General features: G+C 43.5%; 1 long non-coding RNA gene across 1 annotated transcript in view; it reads right to left on the bottom strand.

Moving 5' to 3' along the window:
- Positions 1-4,986: 4,986 nt before the first annotated feature.
- Positions 4,987-14,836, bottom strand: part of LOC118636443 — a 52,202-nt gene continuing 42,352 nt past the window's right edge. The window contains exon 3 of the long non-coding RNA XR_004960653.1: positions 4,987-5,136. This is a non-coding gene — a long non-coding RNA (uncharacterized LOC118636443). The remainder of the gene's footprint in view (positions 5,137-14,836) is intronic.

The raw sequence follows: 14,836 nt of genomic DNA on the forward strand, positions 1-14,836 counted from the left end.
AAATTCTCTGGTTAAACAATGCTGTCTAGAACTTTCTTCAACGATAAAGATGTTTCTATATCTGCATTAAAATACTGTAACCACCTACCGTAGGTGATTACTGGGCAATTGAAATGTGGCTAGCATGACTGAGGGGCCAAATTTTTACTTTTATTTCACCTAAATTAATTGAAGTTTCATATGGATTGCCTAAAGCTAGGAAGTTATGCTAGACAGCAGGGGAGGAGGCTGCCTACCAGAAAAAAAACGACTCTGTTAGAGGGAGAATAATTCTTCTGCTTTCTCTCTCAGAGATAGGTCTTTAACATCATATAAATAATTTTGACCATAAATTTGTGTATTCAAACATAGACTATACATAGTATAGGGCCAATTTAGTCTGGATGTCTGTCATGCAGGGGAAAGGTATTCCAGTGGAAAGTTATAGAACACACCACTAATCCTGCCTCTAGTCTGAGACTGGGGCATCAGACAGCTCTCTCATTGCTCAGATTGTATTTCAGGAGCTGAACCTGCAAACCCCCAATCAGCCACCCACCTACTCACCATACTATCTCGTGGGCATCAGTGAACTCTATTCTGCATGCAGTGGCCATGACAGTGAGTCTCATTGGTGGTGGGGGGCAGTATCTGGACACACTTTGGGTTGTCACAGCTTGGGGGAAGGGTTACTGGCATCTAGTGGGCAGAGACCAGGGATGCTGCTCAATGTCCTACAGTGAACAACACAGCCCACAGCGAAGAATGACCCAGTCCCAAATGTCACCAGCACTGAGATGGGGCAGTGGTTCTCAATGTTCAATGTCCATGACAGTCACTTGGGAAACTCTGAAAAAGTTTCACTGCCCTGGGCCTTCCCCAGACCAACTAAATCAGAAACTCCAAGGCTGGGGCCCAGCCCAGGCATCTGTGCTTTTTAAAAGCTCTCAGAGTGACTTGAACTGGCAGCCAGAGTTGAGAACTAACTACCAGCATACAGCTGTCTTCAACATCCTACACCCTGCAAATATTTGACTCCTGTAAACGTGCATTGGGCATCTCTCATGAAATCTTCCACCAAAACTGCATCCCCATCTTCTCCCTGCACCCTGTCTTTCGACATAGTTGATTTCCCACTGTGGAATGGGGTGGAGGGGGCTCCTGAAACCTGTCGGCCAAAGATGGGTTTAGGCTTTGCCCATCAAGTGCCCAGGGATTACAGAGGGTTGGTTCTCTTGTAAACCACCCCTCAGTGTTTCCTACCCATCAGGGGAAACCTGAGTTAAAAATGGTTAACAGGAAATCTAGTTGAGAGAGATAAATAGCAACTATTAGTTCTATGGCAGCTGTATTCATATTATGCAGCATTACTGAGTAGCAGGAAAGGCCAGCCTTGTATCAAGTCTGTTTAGTTTAATGAAGCAGAAAAGAACAACAGTTGTTTTTGCATTTTTTCTTTTTAAGGTGAAAAAAAAAATATTCTGAAGTTGCCCTTGTTAATTTGTTGAAATGTCATTGGAAAAGATGTTTCCACAGAAGAAAAGAATGTCATAGTTTTTATAAGAGATCAAAACACATTGCCTGCATTATCCTTTAATTGTCAAGAGACACCAAAGGGAACTTTCTTACCCTGGTTTCACTTAAAGCTAACAGCTTGGGGGGAAACCTTTGTTCTCTGCAAATTCTCTGGGCAGCCAGTACAGTCCTGCAGTTCAAGGCTTTCATGGGGACCCCTGGGACCTTTGGAAAGACGAGCCTTCAGCCACACAGCTTTGGGTTTTAGTTGTTTTATTCTTTACTAGGGGTGAGATTTGCTTGAGGTTATGTAAACTCTAAGCACCCTAGTTTTGCTTGCTTGCTTGGTAGCTGCACATAAGGCTTTCAGCACAGCTTCTCTTTGCTGCATCTGTCTGGCAAAGCAGCAGCTGGTCCTCCCAGGGGGCAGTTGCATGAGGTGCTCATTAATGTGGAGGGGCAGCTGGCCAGCTCAAGAAATTTCCAGCTCCAGCTGGGGCCCTGTCCCTGACTTATCTTCAACACTGCGATACTACCACTTACTTTAGCCCAGGGTCTCTCAGCCTATGCATGGTTGACATTTGGGGCTGGATGTTCTTTGGTTTCGGTGGGCTGTCCTGTGCATTGCAAGATATTTAGCAGTCTCCCTGGTCTCCACCCACTAGATGCCAGGAATGCCACCCTAGTGGTGACAACCACAAATTCTCCAGACATTGTCAATGTCCCATGGGGGGCAAAATCACCCCCAGTGCAGAACCTCTGTTGCAGACTTACCAGCTTCTAGCCAATAGTGAGCTGCTGGAGGGCTATGTGAACCAATCTGTGTGGGGAGCGGGGAGAAGGAGACAAGAAGAGATTCTCAACCAGCTAAGTCCACTGCACCAGTCCAGGCAAAACGGGATGATGGTCTAGACAGGGATCTTAGCAGTTGGGAGGAAGAGGGAAGAAATGTTTACAGAGACAGAGCCACCAGGACCAGTTGATGGAATAGAAAGGGGGTGTGTGGAAAAAATCAACACCGAAAATGGGTTTTAGGTTTTAGGCCCTCAGTGCCCAGTCCTGAGATGGAGGACATAGGAGGCTTAACTGGTAGAATGGAGGGAAGGTCCAGAGACCTGCTTTGAGCAGGTTAGGTTTGAGGTCCAGACAGTCCATTAGAGAGGGTGAGGAGGCAGCTGGGTCTCAGAGTCTTTGAACTTGGGAGAGAGGAGTTGGCTCAATAGATTTGGTCATAAGAGCGGGAGTATTTAAAGGCTGGGGAAGCAGGTGTAGATGGAAAAGAACTGAGGACGCCTCCCTCTTGGCAGCACTGTGATCTCAGCACTGTCTTCCATCCCCTCCCCCCCAACAGATTAAAGGAAGCAAAGCAGAAGTGGGAAGAGGCTAGTGGGACCTCAGAGTGACCAGACTTAGCCGGAGGCTCAGTTACATTTGAGTTTTAGGTAAACAAAGAATAACTTTTACCTAAGTATGTTTGACACATACATAATCTCATCTGGCAACCCTAAATGGAAGCCAACACACCAGAGAAAGGTGGTGATGTTTGGTGGCCATGATGCATGCCTTGAGACAGAACACATAGAACAATGCTTGATACCTTCCTTATAGAAGAAGCTTCAGCCTTGGCTGGTGTCGCTCAGTGGTTAGAGCATCAGCCCATGCACCGAAGGGTCGAGGGTTTGATTTCCAGTCAAGGGCACATATTTGAATTGCAGGCTCAATCCCTGGCATAGTCGGGTTCAGAGGCAACCAATCAATGTCTCTCTCACATCAGTGTTTCCCTTTCTCTCCATCCTCCCTTCCACTCTCTCTAAAAAAAAAAAAAAAAAATCAATGGAAAAATTATCCTCAGGTGAGGATCAACAACAAAATTATAGAAGAAGCTCAGAATCACCTGGGGTTCTGAAAACACAGAAACACAGAATCTCAGGCCCCAGGAGATCTACTAGGTCAGAATCTGCATTTTAATAGGAGCCCTGGGGTGATCAGCATGCACATGAAAGTTTGAGAAACCAAACTACCTAAAATGGTCCCAGCAATGTCAAAGATGGGTAGCAATATGGCATGCATAAAAAAGCAGGAGACTATTACAGTAATTGCCTCTTGCTTTGTATAATGCTTTTGCAGTGGAAGTGTTTTTGCATATACCAGCTCAGTTGTAACCAGGAAGGTTCTACTCAATCATATCACAATTACATTGAAATCCTTTGTACATGAAGGGTCTGGGCTTCTCGAACCCTGCTGCTTAGCCCAAGGGTGTGGCCTCTTCTTCAGGGTCTGGCACAGCCATGCCAGAATGTGACAGGCAACACAGGTTTGCACGCTTGCTACTCTGCGGTTTGCAGCACCCCTATGAGTTTATTAGCTAATGTTCGCCCTGTGGGACCACAACAGAAATAGTAGCTCCTGACCACTGAGTGGCCACCACGTAAAACAGGGACTATTCTTCTCATTTTGAGGATGATAACACTAAAGCTCAGAGAGGCTTAATCATTAATTTTCCCGTGAAATGCAAACAGGCAACAACAGAGACGCAGGTCACAAAGAAAAGTCTGCAATTCGCTCTGTGTATCAGAGAGGGAGAGTGGGGCCAATACTTGTGCGGCTTACTGGGAAAATGAACTGAGTTAATCTGGTCATTTTCTCAATGCAATTAGGAAGTGGCAAAACCAGAAGCCCACCCTAGCTGTGGTCTCTGCAAAGGTCCTGCCATCTCTCTAGATCCGTTATGCCCACCTGGGCTGCATATTGCTTCACGGGGGAGCTTTTAACCCATCGCCGGGCTGTACCCCAGCCCAATGATCAGAATCTCCGGAGGGTGATTCTAGAATTAAGAAGCACTGCTTTCTATTCTACCACCAGTCTGGTCCCCTACCTAAAGCCACAGATACTGCTTTCTTCCTCCAATCTGCTTTCAACAACAGTGAACCAGCCAGGCTGGTTGAGGGCAACTTTACAACAATTTTAAGTATTTTCCTCTGAAGAGCTGAATCCCAGCCCTACCTGCCACCCCCTTTGCAAGAGCAAGACAAGGAGCTTCAGTGTCTTTCTAGAGGGATCTCTGACCAGAACTCACTGAGCCGGTGCAGCTGATAGAACCCCACGTGAGCACTTCTACTTCAAAGCTGCCCATCGATGAGTGCTCGAGGCAGCAGAAACCCTGATTTCTCCTTCACTTTTAGTTAGTCTGTGCTGGACATAGATTTCCATGTTTTACCTGACAAGTGGAGACAGGACCTGGAAGAAAGGAAGCCTGGGAGGAGGCAGGTGGGAACAAAGTCAATACTCAGCCCATGTGCACAAGTCTGGACGGTTTGGTGCACTGACTGGATGGTTCAGTGCTGAGGTACAGAGCTCCAGCACCAATGTGGAAATAAACGCTGACCCGGGGAACTCCAGTGTCTCTCCCTCGCTGGGTCACTGCACCAGCCTCCCATGACCCAGCTGGCAGGGCCCAGCAGGGGTCTGCAGGGTGGTTCAGCTCAAGGGTCATCATGTTCTGATTGCTCTCACCTTGCGGGGCACGGTTGTTACATCTCCTGACTATCATCCCTGGGTAAAGTTGAAGATCGGGAGTCAGGACCTGAGTTTTATCCAGCTCTTTTATTTGTACGCCTCACCATGAGGTCTTCGTTTCCTCATCTGCAAAACATGACGTTTAAAGAAGCTGTCAAGTGTTCTTTGCACCATGACCAATACATGGTACTCATTTTTAGGGTTTTTGCCCAGTTACAAATAATAGACTCTCACATCTCTAGCTCTCGCCTTCTTCCATCAGCTAAGGCTCTTTCTTGCTCGTTGGGCCTATGAGGTTGCTCCCGAAATCCAGCGATAGGTACTTTAGTCACCTAGAGGGCTTGGTGTTTTGGGGGTGTTGTGGTCATGGTTGTTGTTAGGGATCCTCAACTTTTTATCACATCACATTTGGGTATACATTGTTATTTTTTTGTTCATCTTCACTGAGGATATTTTTTCCATATATATATTTTTAGAGAGAGTGGAGGGGGGAGAGAAGCAGAGAGAGAGAGAGGGAGAAACATCGATGTGAGAGAGATATTGATTGGTTGCCTGCTGTACGACCCTGACCAGGGCCAGGGATGGAACCTGCAACCCAGGCACATGCCCTTGACTGGGAATCAAACCTGTGACCCTTTGGTGCATAGGCTGATGCTCTAATTACTGAGTTACAGCGGCCAGGGTGGGACATACATTTTTAAACATGCTTCAAGTTTCCCCTGAAACCACAATTACGGCTATACTCCATGAATCCTTGGTGATGCTTGAACTGGGGTCTTTTTCTTTCCAGTGCCCCTTCCCCACTGTACAGTGGAGACTTCAGCTAATGCTCACAGCACCACTCTGGTTTCCTGCTTGCTTCTGCCTACCCGCGTTGGGCAGATTATAAATAGTTGGGACTTTTTGTTTTGTGGCCAGAAATGATGAACTTCCTGAGTCCATGTCACAAGTAGATTCTCTTTGATTTCTCCACAGATTTAAATTCTGTATGTCATGGTCAGTTGCTGTTCCCCTACTTCACACCCCTCTCTACCCACTAGGAGCTGGAGTTCAAGTTTAACTATTTTGTCTTTACAGCTGTGTGTTGCCACATTTGGAGACACAATATTATGCCACTGATCTAAGTGTAGAATGATATCCCATCACTTCTGCTACATATATTGTTTATATGGAACAAGGCAAATTATGGTCCCAGACTCCCTCATTTAAAGACCAAAATGTTCTCACACTTGCCTATTCAGTGGCTCATTACAAAGGAAGTATTGAGTTCACATTGCCTTACTAGGTACATCACTTCCCTTGATTTCCTTTGTGGGATGTAATAACTGGCATGGTTTCCTTCCCCCCAACATTTTTTCTAGCTAAACTAAAGCCATTTAATGTCTTCCATTGGGTCGACTTCATTTTAGAACAGTGATTCTCAATGGGTATGATCTTGTCCCACAGGATGTTTGACAGTATTTGGGAGACATTTTTGATTGTCACAACTTGGCAGGGGTGAGGTGGAAGGTGTTATTGTCATCAAGTAGGTCAAGGCTAGAGATACTGCTAAACAGTCTCCTATGTCACAAGACAACCCCCACATCAAAGAGCGATTCAATCCCAAATCTTGTTGGTGCTAAGGTTGAGAAACTCTGAGTTAGGGTCAGTGATTACTTCTTCTCCTACTCAGGGGGAATTTAGCATCTTTTGCTCAGCAGGGAAGTTAATTCAACCTCAAGTCAACCTGGGTTCTGACCTTGCTCTTACCTCACCCCGATTCTAATGACAGAAGTTCCTGTACTCAAGTATCTACCTTGGTACCCCAGGTATTTCACACTTGGATTCTGGGTATCTTGCTCCTGGGTAGTTCTTGCTTGCCCCAATCCTGCCAGAGCTACCAACTCAAAAACTAAGCTCTCAGTTCGGACCAGGACCCTGCCTCTGATTCACAAGCAGTGTGAGCCCAAGCTGATGTCCTACCTGTTTTTGTAGAAAACCTCTTCCTCATCACCTGCTGGCTCCTGCATATCACTCTACCAGCCTATCCACCAGCCCACCAGCCCCAGCCCATCCCCATGCTATTTGCTCCACTTTATGATGCTACATTTCTAGTGTCTCCAGAAGCCTAGCTCTGCACATGGTCCAGCTCTCTAAACTTCCCCTCATGTAGTTAAACATGGTCTAGTCCAAACTTCTATTCTTTCCCAGTCAGCAAGTCTAGTTTCTAAGACCTTGCTTCCATTAGTCTGGTCATTCCTATTGCTGGATGTCCTCCTGTTCTGACCCATGAGACAGATCCAGCTATATACTAAGTTATACCAGAGTAGCCAATAACACTGTAGAAAATAAATTCACGAAAAAGATGATGACTGAGTTTATATAGGTAAAAATGGCGAGCGGGAGAGCCTTTTGATGGAATGTTTCAATTTTCCAAAGATGTTTTTCATTAGGTTTTTGTTTATTTGTTTTTTGAGCTATAGCTCCGGAGAACAGAACATGCCACCCCCAAATATGCCACTTTGGCATATGGATGATCGTGAACTGAAGAAAGCTGAGAAACAGCAGATGCTAAAACCAACTTTCTATTCTCCCCCTACCCATCTCCCTGAAAGCAGAATGTAAAATTTCATTTGTAAAGATGTCTTCCTTTCTCATACCAGGAAGGGGAGGATAATTCTTAAACTCTTAACTCTGGGGACAAGTCTACACTCTTCTCAGGCCAGAGACAGCACTCAGAGAAATCCAGATAACAAAGTTTTCTGAATAACCATTATCTTCCATTAGTTTCCTCCCATACTTTCCCACAGTTTGCTGCTCCTGAAAGCCTTGACCCCTTTTCCTGTGTCTTGTTACTTCTCTATCGATTTATTGCTCTTGGTTAAGATGCTATATATGCTCCAAGTTCTAACTATCCCTTTGAGTTATTCATCATTGAGTTTCTCCTGCACATATGTGCTCTGCGTTATTAATAAGTGCTGTTTTTCTCCTATTAATCTGTATTTTGTCAGTTTAATTTCCAGGGTCTCAATGGAAAAACCTAGGAGGAAAAAGGAAAAGTTGTTTTTTTTCCCTTCCCCTAAAATAGACACTATTGAAAGTTGGCGCTAGTATGTTTAGGAAGGCTTCTTAAGATCCCATTTTGAAGCTTACTGTTTCAGTCAAAAAGAAGAGAGGGTGGTCATTAAAAGCCAAGAAGGAATACTAGGAGAAATGATGACTAGATGCAGTGTGGTGTACTGAATGGGATCCTCGAACATAAAAAGGTCATTAGTGGAAAAACTAGTGAAATCCAAATAAAGTCTGGGGTTTTCTTAATTATAATGTACCCATGTCAGTTTCTTCATTTTGACAAATATGCTATGTAAGGGTTTTTTAAAAAAAAAAAAACACAAAGGGGAAATTGGGGGAATTTTTATGCTGTGAAGAACACTTTAAAAATGATAAGGACATGGTTTTGTTTTGTTTTAATTTTAAGAGGATGTGATTCCAAGACCACTTCTGTTTCTTCCCCTGTCCAGATGCCATCTTTTAGGTCAAGACTGTGAGACAAGCGTTTTCCAAGAGAATCATATGGTGGGTCCCCACATTCTCCCAAGCTCAGAATGGCTTGAAACAGATGTTTCAATGGTTTGGGACAGAATCCATTTCCACACTGAAAAACTCACACCTACCCCCGAGTGTATTTGTTAATTTGTTCCATATATATATATATATATATATATATCACTTTGTACTGTAACAATAATCTTCCAATCACAAACATATGAAGTCCCAGCCTTAGTGGCCTCACAGAAGTATGCACTGCTATCAGAAAGGGTTGGCCAGACCCCCAGGGGAAGAAAGATGTGAATTTCACTTCATGGTATTTTTAGCTGGGGAGAGGCCAAGCATAATTTCTCAGGGAGTAAACCTCCCAGACAGTAAATAATTACTGAAGGTTTTCCCTAAGGTGTATTTTAGGGTGATGTGAGTATATACAGTTAAGGGTGTTTTAAACATGTCATCTCTCTGCAGGATAATAAGGAGAATATTTAAGAATCTGCTGCTATCTGATGCAGCGTGCATATGCACTCTTCAAGAGAGACTGTGACAGATTTTTTAAGTGGAAGATTTGCTTTTCATTCAACAGCATAGGATGCCTGTTTTAAACACATTTGTTTGACCAATATAAAAATATTATTAAAGAAAATAAAACCAATCCATGCAGCCAGTGTCTCCCTTGCAAGATAAGAGGACCAACCTTTTGCCCTAGCCCATGTGGTTCAGTGGTTAGAATGTCAGACCACGCATCAGAGGGTTGTAGTTTTGATTTCCAGTCAAAGGCACATACCTGGGTTGCAGGTTTGATCTGGTCAGGCTTGTGCAGGAAGCAACCAATCAATGTGTCTGTCTCACATCAATGTTTCTCTCTCTCTTTCCCCTCTGCTCCCCCTTCCCTTCCACTCTCTCTTAAAAAACAAACAAACAAACAAAAAAAACCAACCTTCTATAAACTGGTCAATAAAATTCAATAAATAAACCTGGGTTCGGAATGAAGTCACTGATGATACAATTATTAGTCAGAATAATTTGAAATGGTAAGAAGGTGCTTATTTCCTTCCTCTATAGATCATGTTGTTTTTATGTTGTAAATAGCATTGTACTTCTTTACCTGCTTGTCTCTACCAGGCAGAGCAATATGCATATGCCATGGTGCCAGGCATGGGAGGGTTAACTTCCATGTTATAACTCCATGATATGTACATACCCAGGACCTTATGGAATATAGTCTTTGTGGGATCAATAAGTTGCAAGGCCAAGGACCTTGATTTCCCTAGAGTTCCACAACCCTTTCCTTGGGGCTGTTGCAGCATTTAGCATCACAAGCCATAGAGATCAGGAGAATGGGAACTATCTCCATGAAAATGCCCACCAGAAGTAGTTATTGGCATTTTCAATTATATGATATCAATAATCCTGTGTAATCCTGGGTTTCTCAAACTTAGCACTATTGACATTTGGGGCCAGATAAGTCTTTGTTATAGGAGCTGTCCTGTGCATTGTAGGATTTTTAACAGCATCTCTGCCTTCTACCCGATAAATGCCATTAACACCACTCCCCAAGTCATGACAACAAAACTGTCTCCAGACAGTTTTGCCAAGTGTCCTCTGGGAATCAGTCACATCAACATCCCTCCCTTCTCCTACCCCACCTTTGAGAACCACTGCTATAGTCAACAAGGCAGAAATAGTTGACTCAGAGCAGCCAAGGAAGAGGCTAAAGAGATAAAAGACAAAGAACGGTGCTTCTGGCTTAAAGGCTTTATAAAGCCCACATGTTACTGTCCTTTTAATACAAACAAGATGCTGCAAACATAGGCGCTAGGGCAAGCCCATGGGATCTCTGCATAGAGATGACCACACACTAAGCATGAATCAAGGCAGTGGCGCCAAACTGTACAGTGGTGATTGTGTGCTTCACCACTATGAACTTGCAGGAAAAAAATGCCAGAAAAATTAGACTTTTAGTACATTTTAACCATTGAGCACACATCTTGTTAAATTCTGTGTGACAAAATGAGAAGTCTAAATCATTTCTGCTGCACACCGACGTTCACATAGTGTCTCAAGGTAAGGCATGCAGTGACTGTTGAGGTACCAATATTTGAGTTGCCAGCTAAACTAGCTGCTATTTTTGTGTAATACCATTTTAACTTGAAAGGGAAACTGACAACCGCTGATTTTTTTCAGACTTGGGGTTAGGTAGATATTTTTTTCAAAAAGGAACAAAACAAGCCTGTTACTTTAAGGAAAACAATTGGCAGTATTTACTGCCAATAATAAAATTTGAGTTCTGAAGTGATAATTAAAATTTTAGAAAACTTGGATCTGCCCCCATGGGCTTGACAGCTTCACCACACTTAAAGATATCTCTGATGAGGTCAGTGGTATTATTAATGAATGTGGGTTTTTAAATATTGTATCTCTCAATGAACAAATATTTCCCAAATGACCAAAACACATAATGCTACAAAATCATGCATGGGTAAAATATTCATTCAAAATGTAAAATAAATCAATAAGTTTTAATGTAAAAGAGTATGAAAAGTTCATTATTATAATTTCAAATCTCATAATGAATCTTTTCTTTAAGAAACTTGTCCCAATTTGGCATAGTGCCAAACAAGAATATCCACAATTATATGAAAAAGGTATTAATGACTCTTTCCATTTTCAACTACATATCTGTGTGAAGCTGGGTTTTCTCAATATTGAATACAGAAGCAAATATGAACATTCATCTGTTTCTATTAAGGCTGGCATTAGAGATTGTAAAATGTATGCCAATCCTGTTCTTCTCAATAATTGTATTTTTTATTTTAGAAAATAGTTATTTTCCTAACAATGTGCCTTGGGTCTCCAGGTAATTCCAGACAAAGTTTCTGCAAGTCTTCAGCTACCCCACCCTATACATACACACACAGGCTCACAGCCCTAGCGGCTATTTTTGTATATGAGGATTGACTGCTGAAGGAAGCCTGCTCAGTTCAGAGGCAAAGATCTGGTTTCTCTGGCAGGAAGACAATTAGCCCAGAACATACTCCTCTATTTTAGAGACACGTTTTGGCTTCTGAGAGCTTCCACTTGCTCCCCACTAAGGAAGTGGTCAGAGACATTTGTATTTTGTGGTTGGTTGGAGATGCTGACAGAGCTGATAAAAAGGGCAACTTTAATACTTTTAGCCCTCAACCCTATTACTGGCCCAAATCTTTTTTAGGGAGTTTGTTTTATTATACAGGGTTTTACTTTAGGTAAGATTACCATATAATGAAACACATGAATTTCAATGTATCATTCCATTAGTTTTGACAAAAGCTGGCTGCACCAACTACCTCAAATCCCTATGAAAATAGATAATTACTTTCAATCCAGAAAGTTCCCCCTTGCTCCTTCCTTCCTGCTAAAAATATCCTCTCCTCTTTAGAGGCAATCACTGCTTGATTTTCCCATCTTGTTGAATTTTGAAGTGTATCTGGGAATTGGGGAAGGAGAGGAGGCAAATTTTTCAGAGTCCTTATTCATTAAATGAGTTGAGCTGTGGATTTATCCAAAAGGGCTCTGCCCCACATTGAACTGGAGGCCCAATCTCACAAGTGGGCTTTTAGTTAAAGCCTAACTGAAATCTATTTACTCCTAAGTTGCCTCTGTTCACATGGACTTAACCTTGGTGCTATATCCAGGAGATGTCAGTGCTTAAGGGTCAGGGAGGAAAAAATATAGCTAAGTAAGGACATCAAAGACTCAAAGTTTAAAATCTAGCTCTTAGTTGGAACTTATCATTTTTATGTCTATATTTTATATCAAAAGGCTGCAGACTGGGGATCTAAAGTTTAAGCCTACCCCCAACCTGGACTGGCTATGACCTTGGATAAATTATTCCCCATCCCTGAACTTCTTCCAGCTATAAAACACATACCGCTGTATTGATTGCTGCTGTGATGGGTAGCATAAATCTCACAGCCACGGTATTTGAGAGGATGGCTTGTTTATGTGTGTCAGTCTTCTTCAGCTTCAAGGAAGTAAAAAGTGGTCCTGGTCCATGATGTCTAATGAAATGAAAGCAAACTCTTTCAATCACAGAGTCAGAGGCTTTGAAAAGCAAATTTAATGACACAGTTTGCCTGAAACTTATGGGCCACTTCAAGGGGGACAACAGAGTTTCCAGAATTGCGTTCATTATCAAATAAATCTAACTATTTTATATGTCCTGTTAGATTCTTTTTAGATGTCATTATTCATAAGTATGCAAAAAAGCTATGCTGCCTTCCCAACTCCGCCAAAGTCACTCCTGTATTGTTTTGTTTGTTAGAATGTTCAGGAAGGATTCATTTCTATGTGTGGTTTATAAGCTACAAATGGTAATGACTCCCAAACAGTACTTTGTTCCCAAAGAAGCACACACGAGAACATTGAGGAGGCTGACTTCCGCGCTGGGAACTCAGCTGTGCATTTGTTCTAACAGAAACCGGATTCCCAGGGAGCAAGTCCTTCTCTTCGGCATCCCAGAGTCTCCTTTCTTTCCCAGGCGGAAGCTCTAGCCCCTGCATGGCCTTTCTTCCATCCCTCTTTTCTACCCCTCTCCTGCTCACAGGATTCAAGTAGAACCTCCATGTGAGTATCCAAAAAAAGCAATCAAAAAGTCAAATAAGCCTGGCTGATGAGGCTCAGTGGTTGAGCGTTGACCCTGCACCAAGAGGTGGCCGGTTTTGATTCTCAGTCAGGGCACAAGCCCAGGTTGTGGGCCCGAACCCCAGTCGGGGGCATGCAGGAGGCAGCCAATCAGTGTTCTCTCTCATTGATGTTTCCATCTCTCTCTCCCTCTCCCTTCCTCCCTCTCTAAAACCAATAAAGAAAAAACAATTTTTAAGTCAAATAAGCAAATCCTATGGTTTAGAAACCCTTCTCTCCTCTGGGGCTGTATTGATTCGTGGTGAACTTGGGATTTTGAGTGTCATATGCAGATTTTTGGTGCCTCCCAGTACTCTGCACACCTGAGGGTGGCTGGTGGTGAATGTCCAGACTTGAGATGAGCAATCATACTCTCCATGTGTGGCTGGAATTTGAGAGAGTGGGAACACTGACAAGAGATTTAGGAGTTCAAGTTCCTGATGCCTGATCTGGGGCTAGAAACCCCCATTCCCTGAGCTTCCATATTCTTGGCTGGACCTGGGAAGTGAGGACCTGTGTACTTACAGAACTTCTCTTAGACTTTAACACGTGTAATTCTTACCTGAGGGTCTTGTGAAATGCCGGTTGTGATCCCACAGGTCTGGGGTGGGGCGGGGATTGGGGGCAGAGACAGCATTTCTCACAGGTCCCAGGGGCTCCCAATGCTGCTGGTCTACAGACCACAGTTTGAAGAGCACATTCTGGGGCCAGGCAGGGGTGAGGTGTTTGGTTATTAAAAATCTCTTTAAATTCTCACAAAGTCTGATGAAGTTGGTATTACTCCATGCACTGTAGAAAGAAACAGGCTCAGAGAGGTCAGGAGTGTGCCCAACGTTACACAGCTGGTGGGCATCAGGGCTGAAATCTGAACTCAGGAGCATCTGGTTCCCTCTAAGTGAGGAGAATGAATGAAAGCAGTGCTTCTCAGAGAATGGTCCCCAGCCTAGCAGCATTAGCATCACCTGGGAAAGTGCTAGAAATGCATATTCTTGGGCCCCATCTCAGACCTACTAGGTCAGAAACTCTGGGTGGGGGTACACCCTGAAATCTAGCCTAACAGAATCACCCTGCTCTAGGTTCAATGTTGAGAGCCTCTGAATTAGATCATGTGTCTCAGACTTTACTGTGCCCACGAATCCCCTGGGGATCCTGTTAAAATGCAGGTTCTGATTGCACAAGTCCAGAGTATGGCACAAAATTTCGCATTTTCCACAAGCCCCCAGATGCTGCTGGGGCTGCTGGTCCCAGGACCCCACTGTGAGCAGCAAGGAGTTGGCTGAACTTCCCTCCAGTCAGAAGACTCTATTCAGTGGTCTTGGGTTTTATCCCTGTAGATGGGGTGTGGAGAAAGCAGCTGAATTTAACTGCAAAACTGACGCAAACCAGAAAGCTTTGAATTCAATGTAAAAATTCTAGGATAAGCAATGATACAGTAAAACACAAAAAGACAAGATGGGAAACTGAAAATCCTTCTGTTGGGTTCAGCACTGCCGTCAGAGAATGGAGAGATTTCTCCCACAAAGACCTGGTTCCCTGGGACTCAGCTTTGCTCCATCTTTTCCCTGAGACAGACACTATCAGTTCACCTTCTCCATGAAACAGCACCTCCAACCGGCCAGTTTAATGACACAATACC

The sequence above is a fragment of the Molossus molossus genome, unplaced genomic scaffold (genome assembly GCF_014108415.1).
Source record: "Molossus molossus isolate mMolMol1 unplaced genomic scaffold, mMolMol1.p scaffold_m16_p_2, whole genome shotgun sequence".
In the NCBI taxonomy this organism is placed as follows: domain Eukaryota; kingdom Metazoa; phylum Chordata; class Mammalia; order Chiroptera; family Molossidae; genus Molossus; species Molossus molossus.